We start from the raw sequence: 21,761 nt of genomic DNA, 5'->3' as shown, positions 1-21,761 counted from the left end.
GTCAACCTCCCCAGAGACTAATACAGGGTTGTCTGCTCCATGTTCTACAAGATCACCCTCTACATTCTCGGATTCCACTCCATCCTTTACAGGTAAGTTCTCACTCATTTCATCACATGTTTGTCCATTTACCTCACAAACTTACTGTGGTCTCTCTTCCAGAAGATCAACATTTGGTTGACTCTAACCTGCTGCATCAAGATCAACTGAATCTGCAACTGGGGAACACTCCAAATGACAAGAACTTTCAGGTGGGATGTAATGAGAAGTTACGTCTATTAATTCTCTAGGTACAAAACAGCAAAGGGATTCACTGTCTGAGTCTTCTTTATTATTTAAAACTTCTGTCTCATCAGCTTTTTGTGCACCTGAGTGAGGTTTTGTTTGAGGCTTTGAACGCACATTGGATAAAGTAGTGTCTTCCAACTCAACACCAGGAAAAACCCTCAAGGTAAGAGCAGGTCTCGGTGCAGAGTGCGGACAGTACCATTCTTCCCCTCAGGACAGACTGTATACACTGGACAATTGTGTATACTTTCTTTAAGACAATGTACACGTTTGGTTCCCACTTATCTGACAGTTTATGTTTCCCCCTCAATCGAACATTTCGCACTAACACCCTATCACCTACTTCCAAAGCAGAAACCACCACTTTTCTATCGAACCTCTTTTTGTTCCGTTCAGCCACTTTCTCGCTATCTTCTGAAGCCAACTTGTAACTTTCTTCCAACCGGTTCTTCAAAGAGGTTACGTACTTTGAGTGGGAGTGGCAAGGTTCATCATTCAATAGACCAAAAGCAATGTCCAGTGGCAACCGAGGCTGCCTGCCAAACATCAACTCATGTGGTGAATAACCGGTGACATCGTTTCTGGTGCAATTATACGCTTGCACCAGCGGCTTGACATACTCTTTCCAATGAGATTTCTGTTTGTTTTCTAGGGTACCCAGCATCTGCAATAGTGTTCTGTCAAATTACCCTACTGGGTTTCCCCTAGGGTGGTAGGGCGTTGTTCTAACTTTACGTATACCAGCAATCTTACACAATTCCCGGATGATGTTGGACTCGAAATCTGGCCTTTGATCGCTGTGTAACTTCTCTGGGAAACCATAATGCACTAAGAAATGGTCTCAAAGACACCTAGCAACCGTATAAGCCTTCTGATTTCGGGTCGGAATTGCGACTGCATACTTCGTAAAGTGTTCTGTAATGATCAAAATGTCTTTCGTGTTGCTGCTGTCAGCTCCAATGGTTTGCTAGCCTGTATATTTACCAACGGAGCAGCCTTCTGGACTGTGGACTTCCACCTGGTACAGTGCTCATAAGCTCGGATCTTTTGATCTACAGCATTGGCCTTTCGTGGCCAATAAAACCCGGGAACAAAGAAGATCTAGAGTCCTCTCTATGCCTAAATGGCCCATATCATCGTGCAAACAAGTTAGCACAAGCTCTCTGAGACATTGGGGCAATGCTAATTGTTCCTGGACCCTTCCTTGATCCACAAACTTACGATACAATAGCCCATTTATCATCTCAAACTTGTTCCATTCCTTAAGCCACAAAACCATGTTTTTTGGCTTACCCTTCACACTAGACTCAAGGTATCTAATGACTTCGTTCATCTCTGGGTCTTCTCTCTGTTTACACCTTAAATCATCTTCAGACAACCTAGGAAAAGAAGGTAAACCATGATCATATTCATCCATGAACACCGGAGGTAACGCATCTGCAGTCACACCATGGGACTCGACCAAGGCAACAGATGAGGGATGATCAATCTGATGTCTCTCACAAATGGCTTTCACCACTTCTGGAAGCATAACCTCCTGACCCTGATTGACCTCCATATGATTTAATGTGAACTGCTAAATGCGTTCCCATTCCTTCCGAGACTCAGGGTCATCTGTGAGTTGTCCATTGGGACATCGAGTTAACCCATCTGCGTCCTGATTCTGGGCATCTTAAAGTTGAATGTGGATAGACTGGACAACCACCGGTAGCTTGTGGCATCGAGTTTCGCTGAAGTTAAGACATATGTCAAGGGATTACTGTCAGTCACAACTGTGAATTCACTCCCATACAAGTAATCGCTTAACTTAACTGTCACCGCCCATTTCAGTGCTAAAAATCCCAATTTATGAGCTGGATACTTAGCCTCGCTACGGGTCAAACCACGACTGGCATATGCAATGACCCTCAGCTGTCCCTCCTGCTCTTGAAACAAAGCAGCACCCAGCCCGGTGGTGCTGGCATCGGTATGCAACAGGTAGGGCAGCTTTGGATCAGCATAGCCAAGTATTGGAGCAGTTGTCAGTTTGTCGACAATGGCTTTGAATGCTTGTTGGCACTCCACAGTCCATCTATCCCCAAACACCTCTTTTGGATTAAAGTAGGGTTGATTTACTTCCTTACATTTGGTTTTCTTCCTAACAGGAGGAAACCCTGCCGTGAGGTAATTCAAGGGTCTGACAATTTTGGAAAAGTCCTGCACGAATCTCCGGTAATACCCGGCAAATCCTAAAAAGGATTTTAACTCTTTAAGATTTTGTGGTCTCAGCCAGGTTTTTACGGCTTCAATTTTTTTAGGGTCAGTAGTCACACCATGTTCAGACACAACATGTTTTAAACCGAAAATTTTAAACCGTACTCTTTCAAACGGTTGAGGACTCAAACGGTTGAGGCTCATTATCATCAATAAAGACCAGTACCTTGCTCCGGTTCAAGCTCCCCATACAGCGCTCCATTAAGCGCTGGAAAATACTGGGTGCGTTAGTTATTCCCTGGGGCATCCTATTAAATTCCCAGAACCCAAGAGAACACACAAAAGCCGTCTTCAGCTTATTTTGCTCATCCAGTTTAATCTGATAATATCCTGATTTCAGGTCGAGAACGGAAAACCATTTGGAGCCAGTAAGCACTGAAAATGCCTCTTCAAGATTTGGAAGGGCATAGGCATCCTTAATGGTTTGCACGTTCAACTTCCTGAAATCAATACAAAGCCGAACTGAATTATCTTTTTTTCTCACCACAACAATAGGAGATGCGAATGGAGATTAAGACTCCCTGATTACACCGGCATCCAACAACTCCTGCAAGTGTTTCCTGACTGCACTAACATCTTGCGGATGAATCGGTCTGGGTCTATGTTTGAAGGGAGTCTCATCACTGAGCTTAATGCGATGTTTCACCTTGTCAGTATGGCCAAAATCCATATCATGCAAGGCGAAAACTTCAGGCATCGAACTCAGCAAGGTGGATATACGACTCTTCCATTCTCTCGGCAAAGGTGAGTCACCGAAATCAGTGTTTATATGTGGCTTTGTTGATTCTGCCAGGTCTTGTGATGGGTCATCCCTCTGAGGGACTTCCATAACCTGTTGGACAGATTACATCTCAGCTAATACTGTTTTAGGAGAGACCGAAATGTCAGCATGTGTCTCATTCTTTAATAGCACAGGCACATGGAAAAAACGTTTCATAGGCAGTGCGTGTAGACCACTAGCGATGACTAAACCACCTGGTAATCTTAAGTACAGCACAATACCCACTGAAGGCTGAGTTAGGCTTAACATCATCACCCTCAATATGAATCTCATACAGAGTGTCAAGGGAATTTGTTCCAATTAATATTTGCTGCACTCCTACCAGGTCAGGGACCACCAAGGCTAATGTGTCAATTTCGGTTTCTACACCCGAAAATTCCTTAGGGAAGTTTAAAGTTAGCTCCACATACCCTAAATAGGGAACAGACTGTCCATTGGCCCCTTCTACAGCTAACAAAGCATTCAACGGCACCACTGGATTGTCTGCCAGATGGGCTTTGTGGAAAGATGAAGGAATTGTGGTCATTTGGGACCCAGTATCCAACAAACAATTCACCTTCATCCCCTCAATTCCTGGTACGCGATAAGTCCGAAATGGAGGGGTCATCCAACAAGAAGTCAACACTCGCCCTCCAAGTATTGTAATCTGGTTCATTAGGGGGTCTGGGGATTTTTCCTGAGAACGATCGCAAACGCACAGGGACATATTGAGCTGATACAGCATCAGTAGTCCGCACAACATGCTCGACCACTACTCGCTGCATGCTAGGGGGACTTAACACATCCATGGACAAGGCAGCAGACATAGGCACTGCATTTGCCCCATTAGTCTTGGTCAGGTTTGGGTCCTTGGTTTGTTGAACATTCGGAAAGAACACTTGGTCTGCAGATGGAGAAGCAAGTGCCTCCACGCCTGCTCCCTGTGACTGAGATAATTGGGGAGTTTGAGACTCAGCTACAACAGGACCATCACTAGGCATGGGTGACCTATCAATGAGAGAGCTACCAGCATTAACCCTTTCGAGTCGATTAACGCATATATGCGTTTTGAGTCATTTTCACCTGATAACCCCGAAAAGAACTTAAATTACACTCTCAGTTTTAATCGTACAGATAAGAGCAATACATCAATCGAATCTGTAAAGGGTCTAGTTTTTTTTGGATACAGACATAATAACAAAAAACCTTTGTGCACTTATAAAATAAAGATAACAAACAAGGTGCGCTGTCTACAGTCTTTGTCTCCGCTGATCGTCATGTACAAACATTTCATTAAAATGAACTGTAACTCCGTGAATACTCAACGAAGAGACATGAGAGAGATATCTATAGAAAGCCTGGAATGTCTACTTTTAAACTAAACAAGTGCTGCCGAAAACAAATATTCTGAGATAAAGTAATCCATATGAAAACAACGCAATGTCTGTTTTTCATATCTTCCTTCATTATATTTAATGTGACCACGCCCCCGCACTGAACGCGCTATTCAGATTCAAACTGAAGCGCGCGCTTGAATACGCCCACACAGAAGAAAAAGCAGCGAGACTGTTCTTCAAGTTTTTATTTTATTTTACTGTTTGCTTCGCGATGAGAGGACTAAGACATAATTCACCCCAAAAAGATGTGATGTGGTTGAGGATTTGAGAAATGGATTTCCTCAGAAAAAAGAATGAAGCACTTTATTCAGCAGAGATCATAAACATGAGTAAGTCTCTTTTTATTTATTTGTACTAGTTTTCACATAATGTGTAAACATTTTACTAGTTAGACTTTTTCCAAATACTTTTTCCAAACTATAATTCCTGACTAAATGTATAATCAAGTGAAACATTATGAAGTTTCAATAACAATATACAATACTATACCATTCAAAAGCTTGATGTAAATAATATAAATGTGACAAATAGAGATAACTCTAACAAATGTAAAAACAATGCAGTTCTTTCGATTTATTCCCCCTAAAAAAACCTGAAAAATATTATCAGCTCTTTTCAACATTAATAATAATAATAATAATAATAATGATAATAAATGGGGTTTATTTGGTAGAAAATAAGATTGTTAAAAGGATTTCTGAAGGATTGTGTGACTAGAGAAAGGATGCCAAAAAATTTGAAAGTCAGCTTTGATTGTTCCTAATAAACTGTTTAACTGCTCCCCCAAGTGGATATCAAATTATGTTGTGGGATAATTAAATATATTCTTAATAAACTACAAACATAAAATTATATACTTTTATTTTGTTCTCTTTCTTGTAAGTCCTCCCTCACAGTGGCACAGTTGAATGGGAGGCTCATTATGCAGCTCATTATGCGGGCCTTTGTTTTCTCAGGTGTAAATCACAATGATATTCATGATAGTTGACGCCTACTCGCTTATGACTTTTACCAACAAAAAGTGTTTTAGAAAATTTAAATCAATATATTGTTTTCTGTGAGTGAGTAAACAAGATGATTTTCACATCATTCAGAAAGAAAAATTCTAGGCTACAAGCTCCAGTTCTCAACTTTTCCGGCAACCAATTTTATGTATGTGTTTTATTGCCTTATTCAAGTGATTTAACATTTTTAGTTTTTCACTAACCATGCATAACATTTTTTTTCTCAAAAATACAATCATGTACATGCATGGGTTTCACATATTATTATAGCCCAGTTTGTGCTGATTACAGTGATATTAGACTTTACCCATTTAGATATTTATAATAAACTGAAAAAAGCACAAATGTCAGGGCATGACAAAACTTCTCAAGGCCCCAAAAATACCCTTAGACTCCAGAGGGTTAAGCTTCCTTAGCTCCTCTTGAATCACAAGCTGATAAGGTTTTCCGCTTACTCTAGCTATTTCTTACAATTCATCCAAATAGTCTCTAGTGACATCATCACCAGTTGCATGTGTGTAAACACTGCTCAGGGCACGCACGTTAAAAATTATATCTGCATGAGAAGTACTAGCGATTGTTAATGGCAACAAGGGTCGCAGTGTATCCATGGCTGATCTATATTGGAACTCTATGATAGCCTGTCTGTGAAATTCAGAGGCAGGGCTATCAATAAGCAAGGTTCGCTTTATGCTACCATAACGCATCAGCCATGACTCAAGACCTTGATCGGATACAGAGAGTGTTATACCACTCACTAAAACGGCAATTTTTTTTATTTTTTTTATTTGGGAACCTCCTGGAATCACGATTAGTTTTGGACTAGTTTTGAGAAGCAACAGGGCAGGATTTGTTGTGAAAACCTGGCAACCCTGATCTGAACACACGTGCTGGAGATAATACTTCTAATTAGAGGAGCGTCTTTACTGATGAGATGTGCATGAAAATCACATTTGATTTTTTGCACAGCCCTACAGTATATGTATGCGGTCAGCAGCGAGAGCGCATAAATATAACGCGAAAGCACATTAAAATAATGCACAAGTGCGAATTTCTCTGTTTCATGTGCTAGATATTAATTAGGTTCGCATGTTTTAACTCTAGCCTTTTACCGCGTGCAGTGTGAACGCTCTGATCCGTTAACATGGGCTCTGAAAAAAGGCGCATCACCGACGGTGTGTGAACCTGGAGTTAGGCATATGCCCAGTCTGTTCTGTTCTCGCGCTAGGCGCAATGCATTCTGATTGGATTGGATAGCATACTACAGGAGGTCAGGGCCACAGAAAATCGTGCTATAAAGCGATGTAAAAATTGTGCACGCTCAAATTGTGATTTTATGACGATTTCTTTTAATCGCACAGCCCTAGAATGGACTGGAAATGAACAGGAAATAATTGGCGGCCCACCTGCAATACCACCGCGACCCACTAGGGCATAGATTGTTTTACCTGATATGAAGTGTGCACTGCAAACACGAGCATTATTTATGATCATTTCCGTCCAGTCTGTACGCCGTATTGCATTCAACCACAATTGTCTTCTTGATTTCTGTGAAGGAATGTCTGCCGGGATCCGGTAAAACTTTAATTTTGAAACAAAAGTGCTGTTCCTTCTATTCTGGCAGCTAAAAACCCAACAAGCAGACATTTTAAAGTCAAAACCTCAAATTTTTTGCGCACCTGCTATGAGTTCTGCCTTATGTTTTGCCTCCAGCTAGAGCGGTGACGTCACAGTGACGTAGGCGATTAAGGGGTCTATAGTAAACATAAAAATAAAATGCACATTTTTACTACTACATTTGTTTGTTCGCCTCTTTAGGAAGAATCACTTTATGTATTCCCCAATTTTAAGTTGCTCTAGATAGAAGCATCTAAAAATGTATAAATAAAAGGGTTTTCATCATGTTCAAACTTAAAATCAGCAGGCTTTTATTATGGCAGGTTGCCGGCAAGTAAGTATATGCGCTTCTGGATTTAGCACTGCTGCTGATTTCTTTTACTGTTTGTGGATTAAAGAGCGTCAGTGGATGAATGTCACAGTTTTGATTTAGATTTATTCTTTCAGGTTGAAAATAAAACTTATATAGTAAAGTTTGTGATCTAAAATGGTAAGTGTATTAACAGCAGACAACCATGTCGGTACGCAAATGCGCTGTCAGAACATATTTATAGAACACATTTTTTATTTTGTTCTGGCATATGGACCTGCGGACCATCTGAACAGTTTTGAGATATTGAGATTTAAAGTTTTTGCATTCCAGGTAGAAAAAAAACCTTTTTATTTTCTAAATAAAAAGTTCCAAAATGTACACAACTTAAAAAAAACAACAACATCACATAATGTAAAGAAGTGGTCACAGAATAAGAATATGTAAATAACTAAATTCTGACAAATGTCAGATAGAACCTTATAATTCCAAGGGTACGATATTACAAAGATTTTAGAAGTATCAAGTGATACTGAAGAATAAAGTAATGATAAAATGAATGCATTACATTTTAAAATATATTTAAATACAAAACAGTTATTTTAAATTGCAATCATATTTAAAAATATGACTGTTTCTGATCAAATAAATGCTGCCTAAAAGCTTTAGGATAAGAGCTTGTGATTTACAGCCTGGTTGGATTGGCTACTGCTTAAAATAATTAAACATAATTTACCGATTTATTTACAAAATATTAATCTTCAACACGTGTTCACGAGAGCACCGCGGTGCATGCACATCACCCCATCTCTCAAGCCAAGGCGTGCCCACTGCCCCAATAACTTCCTCACCTTGTGAGTCTGGGCTCGCCATTCCACCTTCGTTGGCCCCCTCCCCCGTCTTAACCAATGACCTAGCATTCTCAAATCCTGGTCCTCCTCTTGACGCTCCCTCCATCGTTGCGGGTCCCAGCCCCAACTCACTGGCACAGCCTCCTGCGGAGCCCCCGGTACCTCTACAACCCCCACTGTCAGCCCTTCCTCCGGGCCTATCGGTAACTCTCGTTCACTCTCCATCTGATGTGCCTCCGGGAGTCTGGACAAGACGTCGGCATTTGTGTGCTCTCGGCCTGGCCGATATTGGATCTGGTAGTCGAAGTTGGCCAGCTGGGATTAAAGACCTGAAGTCGGGAGAGGAGGTCCGCCAGGTGGTGGTGCCAGGAGGCCAGGTGCAGGCTTTGTTAGAGGCCTACCATACACAATTGGGGCATCTGGGGAATGAGAGGACGTTGTCGCTTCTGCGGCGACATTTCTACTGGCCCGGGATGGAGGCCGCTGTGAGTTTGTTCATTCGAGTATGCCCTCGATGTACCCTGTTTAAGGCTCGGAAGGAGGTGAAGGCCCTGATGGTTCCGATACAGGCCAGGGCCCCATTGCATATCCTGGCCATGAATTATCTGACCTTGGGCAGGCCCATGGACCGCTACCAAAACATCTTGGTGGTCACCGACCTGTTTACCAAGTATGCGTGGGCCATCCCGACTTTGGATCAGACAGCCAACGTGACCGCCACCGCTTTATGGAGGGCAGTGATTCAGCCTTTCGGATGCCCAGAATTCTTGCACAGTGACCAGGGGCCGAACTTTGAGTCCAGAGTGATCAGGGAGTTGTGTCGGGTGTATGGATGTACTAAGACCCATACTACCCCCTACCATCCCCAAGGGAATGGGTGCTGCGAACGCTTCAACCAGACTCTGTTGAGCCTACTGGGTACGCTGGACCAGGAACGTCAGAACGATTGGGTGAGTAACCTACCTGCACTGGTCCAGGCCTATAACAACAGCGTCCACAGCACTACGGGGTACGCCCCGACCTACCTGATGTTCGGGAGACATGTGCGGTTGCCGACAGACTTGGTATTGGGGGTGGCCACGTTGGAAGAGACCTTGAGTTTGACCGAGTGGGTAAGGTGCCACCACCAGCGCCTTCACTCCGCCTATGAGCAAGTCTCGGGGAGGATAAATGCTGCCGCAATTAAGAACAAACAGATATATGATCGGACGGCCCGGGAAGCCCCGTTGTTACCAGGAGAGAGAGTGCTGGTACGGGACAACCGGCGACAGGGGAAAGGGAAGTTGAGTGATCGTTGGGAGCCTGTTCCATAAGTGGTGCAGCACCAACAGCGGCTGGGGCAGCCGGTCTATGTACTTCGACCTGAGGGGAAGGCTGGACCAGAACGGGTATTACATCGCAACTTGATTCGGCCATGCCCGAACTACCCTAGACCTCCCCTAGAGGCATTACCAGCTCCGACTGTGTGCGCTCCGCCGTTGCAAGCATGGGCCATAGTTCCGAGGCTCCCAGAGGCTGAACCAAGGGGACTGGACCCCGGATCACCACCCAGACGGTCCCAACGAGAGAACCGAGGACGGCCCCCCGAGAGGTATGGGGATTGGGTTGAACAACCACGTTCTAGGGACTAGAACGTTTTGGCGGGGGAGGATGTCACTGGGTGACTAATTTAGCCCGGACTAATTTAAGTGAAACACAAGTTCTGTTCCGGTTGGCCCAAGACGGGAAAATTAGCCAAAATACATGTCAGGTGTGGGAAGAGGACGTGTCGGATACCGATTGGAGGATCGGGAAGGATGCAGTGATATAAAAGGGGCTGGTTTATGAACAGGAGGGAAGTTTTTGTTCTGCTGTTGTTCCACATGATACGGAAGTGGCTGGTGTGGCGTGGATAGGGCTGTAGTACTCGAGTCCGGTCTTGGACTCGAGTCCGGACTCGAGACATTTTTCTGTCGTCTCGGACTTGTCTCGGACTCGTTGAATTTGCACTCGAACTTGTCTCGGACTTGGCCATTGGACTCGCCAAGTCTTCTAGTTGGTCTCGACCGAGTCCAGCAAAAAAATTAAATAAAAAATGTCTCCTTCAAAACAAAACCACATTTGCATGATGTCGCGACTGAAAACGTGTGGAAAACGCTAGGCGCGCCGCTCTCCTTATTTCCAAAGCACTCTGTAATCTGCGTTTGCGCTCCAGTGGCGTCTGCTGTTGCTGGGCAATCATGACCCACTCTCCATGATGACGCAGAAGTTTCAGCAAAGAATAAATGGATTTCCAGCACTAAATATCCCTTGTAGTAGCTTTGCTAATAGATTCATTTAAAAAATGGCTTTCCTTGTACAACTATGATCATCTGTTACTCCATCTTGCCTTAGCTTTCAGTATTGTTCCGGGAAAGGATGTGCATGACCAATGGTGCACTTACTGCGACCTGAAAAGTTTAGATGTTTCTAATTAAATTTTCTACCTGTTAGATTGTGTTTTATTTACGTCTACACCTAGATAGCCTTTGATAGCCTAGATAGCCTCTTTTTTTATCAATAAATGCGTATTAATGTATAGCCTTATGCAACAATTACATATGTAAATTTTAAAAACTTTATATATGACATTACATATTTACATTTTCATGTAACAGCCAGTATTTGTATCTGTAACAATCACAAAATTTTTCCTATCTGCATTCGGATACAATATCGTACAGTTACTTGATAAGACTGTTATGACTTTTTATATATGTTTTCGTAGTTATCACTGAACAAGTATGTCGTGTTAAACTGAAATAATTATTAATTTCTAAAATAATATTTATCATGCAAGCAGAGAGTCATGACAAACGTTTAGTGATCATTTGAACACGACTGAATCTATTCAATGCACACATTCTCATTACGCAGAACACTTTGAGCGAGTCTTAATGTTAATGAACTTCACAAAACAGATGTGTGTGTTCCGCGCAAACCAGCAAAAGGTAAATATGCAAACATGTAGGACAAGTAGACAATGTATCCGTATCGAAGCTGATTATTAGCCTACTCTTGAGAGAGAACTGATTTGGTTTTTGAGAGACTGAGACGCGCAGCGCGGCTGTTTGATTGGTGAGCGCGCTGTGCTTATTCCATTCATTCGTATCATGGTAGCCTAAGCTTTCAATATTTGCCTTTTAAATATATACAAATAATATAACGTGTAGCTATGATGTATTATTATAGGTAAAATTCCTCTTGCAACGCTCTGATTTCTGAGAGATAAACAGAGAGGCGACAACAATGCGGTGTTTGATTTGCTCTCTTTTCACTCATAAAGTTTACATTCATTCACTTCTGGCGCTGATGCCCTGGCTCACCTGTTATCTAGCAAACACCAGACTCTGTCAGCTTTAGCCGAGTATTCAGGCAGAATTATTCCTTGAGCGTTATTCGTTTTTTAAGCCATTATCCGTGCCATATTCGGCTTCAGGCACAACCCTAATTATTACATTACACATTTTATTTTTACATGCAACATAGATAAGGCCATATAGTAACAGCTCCACGCAATATTGTAATTCTAAAAATTCACGTCGTACTTGCAAACACTTTGTATTCATTATGGTTAATGCATGCTGGAGTAGTCGATTGTTTCCGACAGAGCTCGACTAGTCTATGCAAGCACTAAGTAGCTACAGTATGACAAAAATGTCGCTGTATTTATGTGCGCATGCCCAGTAGAGCCAAACGTATCCATTCTAGCCTTGCTGCACGCATTTGTCATATCCCGAGCTTTGCATGTGTCTGTTCACTGTGCCAATTAGGCATAGTCATATACATTTTTGACCACAGATATAATGTCAACAAAAAATTAAGTACATAAAAATTATAAAAGTTCCAAACTTTGTTTGTTTATCCAAGTTTAGCTCCCAGGTCGGACTGGGGGTAAAACCAGTACTCATTAGCAAGGCCCCAAAGGAAGAGAGGGCCCTTGAAAAGTATGAATCTGAAATATATATTTTTTACCTGGATATTTTCATGGGTGGGGGCCATGGGGGCCCATCAGGACTGCCTATGCATAGGGCCCAGGATCTTGTTTAATGCCCCTGTTAGCTTTAACCCTCAAGCTCTTACTAGACACACTAATCTTCCAGGTGTTTTAAGGCCAGTTGGACATAACTTTTCTGGACATTGGCCCTCCAGGATGTAGTTTGGAGACCCCTGTCCTACAGAGTTGTTACTTTGCACATGCTTTTTGATCATTACAAATAATAATGTAAAATGATTTTCTTAGAATAGGAGATATGCTTTCTCTCGCATCACAAACATTATCAGTAGTTAAGTATGTGGTCTTGAAGAGGACCCTTTTTTCTCTAATTTGGACTCGGTCTTGGACTTGGACTCGAAACTTTTGGACTTGGACTTGACTTGGACTCGAACCTCTTTGGACTCGGTCTTGACTCGGTCTCGACTAGTCCTGGACTTGGACTTGACTTGGACTCGACAAAGCCGGACTTGACTACAGCTCTAGGCGTGGATGTTGCGATTTACGGGCTGCAACGGAGAATCCAAGGAAAATGGATATTGGAAGTGCGGAGGAAGTTAAGTGATCGACCTTTTGTATGTTGTGTTTACCTCTTATTGTGGATTGAGTTGGAGGAGCGATCCTACGTTTGGAAGGCCCCTGAGTGAAGGAGATCATTGAATTCGTGTTGGGAGAGGACAACACTGTGCACTGGTGGGTGAAGACTTTATGAACATTTCTTGTATATTGTGGAGAGTGAATGACGGATGTGGAGGGAGACTAACTGCCTTTAAGAAAGGATTCCGACTGCATATTTCTCCGTAGCAGTGGATAATCCCCCCCCTCTCCCTCTTGTGTTGATCTGATAATCCTCAGTGCTTGTGTGTTTACTCAGTGTTGATAGTAGTGCCTTGCGTTGGAGATCGCTGGGAAAGACGGAGAGACTCCGGTGCACGATATATCTGCCTGCTGTGGTCTGCCCTCCTGCCTTTGTCCATCTGACACGCCCTGTCAGGACTCTGAGCCCGAAACGGGAATACACCACCGATCTTCTTTCACTGAGTGTGTGGAGTGCGGTGAGTGCTGCTATATTGAAGTGTACACACGAGAAGAATTGTAGTGCCTTTGTGGTGTGTGGTGTTTGTCCGTGGTTGTGTCCCTGGTCGTAGGAAGAGGCCTGACGGAGAGGAGTAGTGTATTGGTGGCAACCACAGTCTTTACCTTAAGTAAGCTGGAGCTCGGACGTGTTGGAGGCGCCTCTGGAGGAGGTTGGATGATGTTGCCCACGCAGCAATCTCTGTAAGCTTTTAAATCAAAGCCTTATCCTTTTTATCCATGTGACGTTGTGTCATTGGCCTTGTCGGCAACCACCAGCCCTGTGCGTGTCGTCTGTGCTGTTTATTTGACGAGGGAAGCGAAGGACAACAGCCGATCCTCCCCCGTGTGCCCCCTTGTCAAGCTGGGCGGGAAGCCCAGTATTGTTTGCAGTCTCACCTGTAAGGCCCACCAGCCGTCCGTCATCGACTAAACCCGTATCTGCTTGGAATACAGACCTCTGAATATCTTCAGTGGTGAGTAGCACATTAACAGCCCAGCCCTGTGAATACTCACCTGTGTATTGAACTCTGTATTTACCTGAGAGCTAGAACCCCCGGCACGCTAACAGCTCAGCCCGGTGAATACCCACCTGTGTATCGAACGCTGTACTTACCTGAGAGCTAGAACCCCCGGCACGCTAACAGCTCAGCCCTGTGCATACCCACCTGTGTATCGAACGCTGTACTTACCTGAGAGCTAGAACCCCCGGCACGCTAACAGCTCAGCCCTGTGCATACCCACCTGTGTATTGAACTCTGTATTTACCTGAGAGCTAGAACCCCCGGCACGCTAACAGCTCAGCCCGGTGAATACCCACCTGTGTATCGAACGCTGTACTTACCTGAGAGCTAGAACCCCCGGCACGCTAACAGCTCAGCCCTGTGCATACCCACCTGTGTATCGAACGCTGTACTTACCTGAGAGCTAGAACCCCCGGCACGCTAACAGCTCAGCCCTGTGCATACCCACCTGTGTATCGAACGCTGTACTTACCTGAGAGCTAGAACCCCCGGCACGCTAACAGCTCAGCCCTGTGAATACCCACCTGTGTATTGAACACTGTACTTACTTGAGAGCTAGAATCCCTGCACGCTAACAGCTCAGCCCTGTGCATACCCACCTGTGTATCGAACGCTGTACTTACCTGAGAGCTAGAACCTCTGCACATTAACAGCCCAGCCCCGTGAATACTCACCTGTGTATTGAACTCTGTATTTACCTGAGAGCTAGAACCCCTGCATGCTAACAGCTCAGCCCGGTGCATACCCACCTGTGTATCGAACGCTGTACTTACCTGAGAGCTAGAACCCCAGGCACGCTAACAGCTCAGCCCTGTGCATACCCACCTGTGTATCGAACGCTGTACTTACCTGAGAGCTAGAACCCCCGGCACGCTAACAGCTCAGCCCTGTGCATACCCACCTGTGTATCGAACGCTGTATTTACCTGAGAGCTAGAATCCCCGGCACGCTAACAGCTCAGCCCTGTGCATACCCACCTGTGTATCGAACGCTGTACTTACCTGAGAGCTAGAACCTCTGCACATTCACAGCCCAGCCCCGTGAATACTCACCTGTGTATTGAACTCTGTATTTACCTGAGAGCTAGAACCCCTGCACGCTAACAGCTCAGCCCTGTGAATACCCACCTGTGTATTGAACTCTGTACTTACCTGAGAGCTGGAACCTCTGGACATTAACAGCCCAGCCTTGGGTCTTGAAGTCCACCCTCCTCCCCCCAGGGCCAGAAAGTCCCTGCACGTCAACTGCCTAGCTCTTGCTTTAAACTTACCTGGAGTGGAGTCGGCTGGAAAGTAAGGGCTGAAGTGGAGTGTTGTCGAGGAAGGGCTGAAGAGGAGTGTTCTTGAGACTGGAATCCGTATTTGTGGATAAAGAATAGTTCGAGTCATCATTAGTTTTAAAGTTTCCTTACCCCTTTCCCCAAACTTTTAAACAAATAAAATTGTTACATTTTAATCTTGGTTGTCCGTCCATTCATTGGGGTGTTGTGGGACCTCCTCGAGGTGGAAGTTAGAGGGAGGAGCGAGACCCGTTGAATTGGTGGTCCGCTCTGGCCTGTGACAATTTTGTAATCAGGGCTGTTTCTGATCAAAAGAGGTTCATCTGCAAAGTCTTACTTCCATTATCACTGAACAGAATTCAGGAGACAAGATCATCAGTGATGCCTTCAGAGATACACTATGTCTTGTCTACACTTTAGTTACTTTAAATAGATAGCAAAATATGCCTTTAAAAAACATAGACATCATCAGTCTTTCAATTCTCTTTTTTTGCACAGAAACTATCAGTGAATTTATAAATGGTTTGATGAAATAATCCTTTATGGTTTTTGCATCTCTAAATTAGATAAATGGCTCATTACTTCAAACACTGAGATGACTTCAGCTCACAGATTTACAGTGTCTGCATGTCTTATTGATGTCACGTGATGTTTGAACTGAACTAATGTTCATGATCCACAGAAGCAGCTGACACAGCATCAGAAACTGTAGTCTGTATGACTGCTGGATCATTAATCAGAGGTAATGAATGACATAAACTGAAACTATCAGTGAATTTATAAATGGTTTGTCAGTAATTGTTCATTGTTAATAATCAATTCACATTTTCAGAGATTGATTCTCTTCGTTCTCGCTGTTCTGTCCACACGTGGTTCCTGTAGTGATTGTGAGTATTGTAGAGATTGCAGTGTTTGCTGCTCCTACTGTGATTCTTCTTCAGATCATCTGTGCGAGAAGAGCTGGTGAGTTTTGAACATCACAAAACCTGATGATTCACACTGATCTCTAACAATCTGAATCATGACAGCGATAAATGGTCAGCATTTTTTATTCATTTATTTTATTTTATTTAGGAAGGAAGAACTCTCATCACCAAAATGAAATTGAGATGTCTGCAGTTCTACAGTGAAACTTTCTTATTACAAACATTAAAGAAGATATTTTGAAGATTGCTGGTGATCAAAAAGCTGGAGGTTCCCATTGACTTCCATAGTACGAAAGAAAATACATTATGGAACTCAATGAAAATAAGTACAAAGTTAGTGATATTCAGTACAGAATCTAATTCTATTAACATCATAATATTGGTGAAATAAATGAAACTAGAATAACTCAAAGGGTTAACTAGATGTTAAATAAAATGTATAAGATTATGTATCACAAATGAAGAACTTGCTAGATTTGTTTAGGAATGAGAATACTTTACCTCAAAGCTGTGAACATAATTTGAGATATTATTTAACACATGTGAGAGTTTTTCAGAAGCTAGTCTGAATGTGATTGACATTGTTCACAGGAATCTGTTGTGAACATGTCATGTTGAACGTCTCTGTTTCTGGTGCTGTGTTCTGTGTCACTGAGACTAAATGAGCACATCACGAATTCAGAGAATTGTTAGTACTGTAAATTGTCTCTTTATCTTTTTAGGATTTTTTTTTTTTTAGAAATTAGGATGTTGCATTTTTGATTGCTTTAAAGGGATAGTTCACTCTCAAATTAAATTTTGATATGTTTTAGCTTACCTCAAGGACATCCAAGATGTAGGTTTCTTTGTTTCCTCAGTATCTCCCATTTTGATATTTTTAGGTCCATCCGTTCTTGTCTGTGACTCACATAATGGATGTCTATGGTCACCGCCTCAAAGAGCATACACAGAGGAGTCCAAATTAAACAATTCCCCATCGTAAGTACACATTGATGACCTAAGACACGAAACGAGCGGTTTGTGTAAGAAAACGAACAGTATTTATATAATTTTTACCTCTTGTTCACAACCACGTCCAACTGATCTGTGCGCGATTGCTTCCTGATGTGACGTGTGCGCACGCTCTGGCTTTAGTCTGTGCAAGCCCGGAAAGCCCCGGATGTGATCTCTCGAGCATGCACATGTCTATGCATGGTAGCAGGAGGTAGCAGGACCACCAGAAGGGTCTAGCCTGACCACAGCCTTCAACAGGGCACGATTAACATGCCTGGACTTAGTCGGATTGTCTGCAGGCGCTATGGTATATACAGCTCCACCTTCGGCTGGTGCCCTCAGAACTCTATATGAAACAGGATCATACAGATTTTGGATCTTATGATGACCTCGGGTACTGAAGTTCCGTAACCACACCAACTGACCTAATTTCAGAGGGTGGTCTTGAACATGCCGATCAAAATTCCGGCATCTGATGTTCCTGAATCCATTCATGGGTAATCAACTGGGAGCCTGGGCTCTTGCCCAAACATCAACAGAAAAGGGGACTCCCCAGTGGCCTGATGAGGGGTGGTGTTATAAGAATACAGCACCTGCGGAAGACAGGAACTCCAGTCCCACTTCCGAGACACTGGAAAGGTGCGTAACAAGTTGTGCAGGTTCCGATTAAAGCGTTCACACTGACCTTTACCAGCTGGATGATATGGAGTGGTACGGGACTCCTCGATGCCATAGAGCCCACAGAGCTGCTGGATCAGAGATCTCTCAAAGTTACAGCCCTGGTCCAAGTGTATACGAGCAGGAACACCGAACTTTGAGAACCATTCAGTCACCAAAACCTGAGCCACAGTGGAGGCTCTCTGGTCATGGGTGGGGACCACAAGCGTATACTTGCTAAACACATCGGTCATAATGAGGACATTTTCCAACCCATTATAAGTCGGTTCTAATATTGTGAAATCCATAGCTACAATCTCATTTGGCCTTGAAGCCAGTAAATGCCCCATGAAGCTGCTCGCAGCTGGCTGGGTGTCCTTCGCCACTTAGGCACCTCTCACAGGCCCGACACCATTGTGTAACTGCAGAGGACATACCCGGCCAGTAACACAGCCGTCGCAAAAGCTCCAATGTTCTTTCCACACCCTGATGACCATGGTCTTGGCGAACCTTGGTCAACACCTCTTCCCTTAAGGAAGCTGGCAAGATTAGCTGGGACACTGCCTCAAGGCCATCAGGGCGAAAAGCCTGGCGATACAAGACCCCATCCCTTTCCATCAACCGGTCCCACTGGCGGAGCAATGCCAAGGCAGGCTGTGAGACTGCCTTTCACTCCTCACCACTGGGATGATTACCTTTCCGCCAGAAGACAAGAGCCTCTTTAATGACCGGATCAGCCTGTTGCAAAACACTGAGATCTAAAGGTGTATATTCTGGTAAGGCAACAATAGCAGATTGAACTGCTTCAACTTGGTTCACTTGGGCATGCTGTAAGGAACCTGGGAGTAATGTACCAGGGACCACGGCCTCTAGATCCTGAATGCTGGGTGGGTGTTGACGGGACAGAGCATTTGCATTTCCATTGCTTCTCCCTGATCGATATTTGATTTCAAAGTCAAAGGACGACAGATGTGCTGCCCAACGATGTTCAGTAGCACCAAGCTTTGCCAAGGACAAATGGCTAAGGGGGTTGTTGTCTGTGAAGACAACACATTTGTGGCCCAGCAGGTATTCCCTAAACTTCTCAGTCATTGCACACTTGAGGGCCAAAAACTCCAGCTTCATAGAGCTGTAGTTTTGCATGTTGCGCTCAGTGGGCCTCAGACCTCGACTGGCATAAGCCACTGGTTTAAACTTGCCTGACTGCTCCTGGGAGAGCATTGCCCCAAGTCCCCCGTAGCTTGCATCAACCTCAAGGATGAATGGCAAAGAGAAGTCGGCATAAGAAAGCACAGTTGCAGTAATGAGTTTGATCTTAAGTGCCTCAAAATTACACTGGCACTGCTCCGTCCAATGTCCCCTCACAGACAGCTCTGCTCTTCTCTTCAACCTTGAGCCTCCCAGTTCAGCAACCAGCCTATGCAACGGGGCCGCCAACTTGGCAAACCTCCCTACAAAGCGGCGATAATAACTGGCAAAACCAAGGAACGGCCACAACTTTGAGATGGTGGTAGGTGGCGTCCAGTTCGCTACTACCTGCACCTTTCTGGGATCTGTGGAGACACCTTTTTTTCCGAAATGAGATGGCCCAAGTAGCACACTTCCTGTTGGAAAAATGCACATTTGCTAAGCTTTGCCTTTAGGCCCTGCTGCTGAAGCCTCCCCAACACTACATCCCAACCTCTCTAGATGTTGTTCGACCGTGGAAGAGAAGACCACAATGTCGTCAAGATACAAAAGCAATGACTGACACTGCTGGTCACAAAATATGCGTTGCATCAGCCTCTGAAAAGTGCTTGGCGTATTGCAAAGCCCGAACGGCATACGATTCCACTCAAAGAGGCCAAATGGGGTGCAAAATTCTGTTTTCGATTGATCTGCCTCAGAAACAGGGACCTGGTTATAGCCACTGGCCAAATCCAAAGTGGAAAACCAGTGGGCACCCGTCAAGGCATCCAGAGACTCATCAATATGGGGAAGAGGAAAAGCATCTTTCCTCGTTTTGTTGTTAAGTTGCCTGTAATCAACACACATACGCAAGCTCCCATCTTTTTTCTTTACCAACACAATGGGACTGGCATAGGGACTGCTGCTCTCCCTTATTACCTGTGCCTCCAAGAGTTGGTTGATGTGGTCCTTGACCAGCTCATACTCTGAAGTAGGGATGCGCCTATGGCGTTGCCGGACAGGGACATCATCCAAAAGAGGGATGTCATGAGAAATCAGGTTTGTACAACCCATCTCGCTGTCATGAGTGTCAAAGACAGGGGTATAGTCCTGCAAAAAGGAACGAACCCGGCTCTGCTCTTCAACAGGCAGTGAGGACAAGTCCATGGCCTCAATCTGGTCTTGCACCCCAGGAGGAACAGTTTGGGACCTTACCGCAGCAATAACAGATGGCACTTCGGTGACCCCTGCAGGCAAGCTGACAACACTGACCTTATCCAGAGTACCCACAGCAGTGCGAGGGTACAATACCACATCGATCGACCCAACATTCACAATGGGTATATAAGCAGTACCCCCGACCACCTGAACCAGGGCCGGAGAAGCCAGAAGTCCAGCAGGCAAACCAGAGTCCAAAGGCTCGAACAGTACAGTCCATCCAGAATACTGCACTGAACAGGTTGCAGCGATGGTCTTTATAATGCCACCAGGGATGCGGCAGGACTTCCTACCCCTAACCTTCACCTTACCTAAAACGCCCTGGGGAGCCTGCTCGCTGGCCTGGTGACACCGTTGCAATGCCTTCACAACAGGTTCTGGAGCCCTAGATACTGAGGGCAGATTGAACAAGGCCAAGCCATGCTGGCCAGAAAACTCTCTATAGCACCTGCGGATGATATTCATTCCCAACACACCGGGGACGTGAAGTGACACCTCACTGGGGGGATCTTTAACCACCAGTACACTGCACCTTGCCACGGACTTCTCACAAAGTTTAACATCCAATTCCAGATAGTCAATATAAGGGATGGCCAGCCCATTGGCTGCTCTGAGCTGCAGCCAGTGGCAAGATTGGGGTTTCTCTCTACCCCATGGCTCAGAATGCTGGAGGAAAAAAACTCTCTGTAACTGCAGACACACTGGGTCCACCAAGCAAAGGGCATCAACCCCTCCCATAGTCATGTCCAAATGACATGAGGAAATCAACTTAGGAACTTCCTCCAAAACCCTTGGAATAACTTCAGAGCCAACATTCACAATGGGTATATAAGCAGTACCCCCGACCACCTGAACCAGGGCCGGAGAAGCCAGAAGTCCAGCAGGCAAACCAGAGTCCAAAGGCTCGAACAGTACAGTCCATCCAGAATACTGCACTGAACAGGTTGCAGCGATGGTCTTTATAATGCCACCAGGGATGCGGCAGGACTTCCTACCCCTAACCTTCACCTTACCTAAAACGCCCTGGGGAGCCTGCTCGCTGGCCTGGTGACACCGTTGCAATGCCTTCACAACAGGTTCTGGAGCCCTAGATACTGAGGGCAGATTGAACAAGGCCAAGCCATGCTGGCCAGAAAACTCTCTATAGCACCTGCGGATGATATTCATTCCCAACACACCGGGGACGTGAAGTGACACATCACTGGGGGTATCTTTAACCACCAGTACACTGCACCTTGCCACGGACTTCTCACAAAGTTTAACATCCAACTCCAGATAGCCAATATAAGGGATGGCCAGCCCATTGGCTGCTCTGAGCTGCAGCCAGTGGCAAAATTGGGGTTTCTCTCTACCCCATGGCTCAGAATGCTGGAGGAAAAAACTCTCTGTAACTGCAGACACACTGGGTCCACCAAGCAAAGGGCATCAACC

General features: G+C 44.6%; 1 protein-coding gene and 1 long non-coding RNA gene across 2 annotated transcripts in view; both read left to right on the top strand.

Moving 5' to 3' along the window:
- Positions 1-21,761, top strand: part of LOC113098810 (uncharacterized) — a 167,310-nt gene that overhangs the window by 34,396 nt on the left and 111,153 nt on the right. The window lies entirely within an intron of this gene.
- On the top strand, positions 16,049-16,488 carry LOC113098811 (uncharacterized). The gene is made up of 3 exons (XR_003289204.1): positions 16,049-16,111; positions 16,252-16,332; positions 16,444-16,488. It is a non-coding gene; the product is annotated as an uncharacterized LOC113098811 (long non-coding RNA).

This window comes from Carassius auratus, unplaced genomic scaffold, assembly GCF_003368295.1.
Source record: "Carassius auratus strain Wakin unplaced genomic scaffold, ASM336829v1 scaf_tig00216683, whole genome shotgun sequence".
Classification (NCBI taxonomy): Eukaryota; Metazoa; Chordata; class Actinopteri; order Cypriniformes; family Cyprinidae; genus Carassius; species Carassius auratus.
This window is presented reverse-complemented; position numbering and strand designations above follow the sequence as displayed.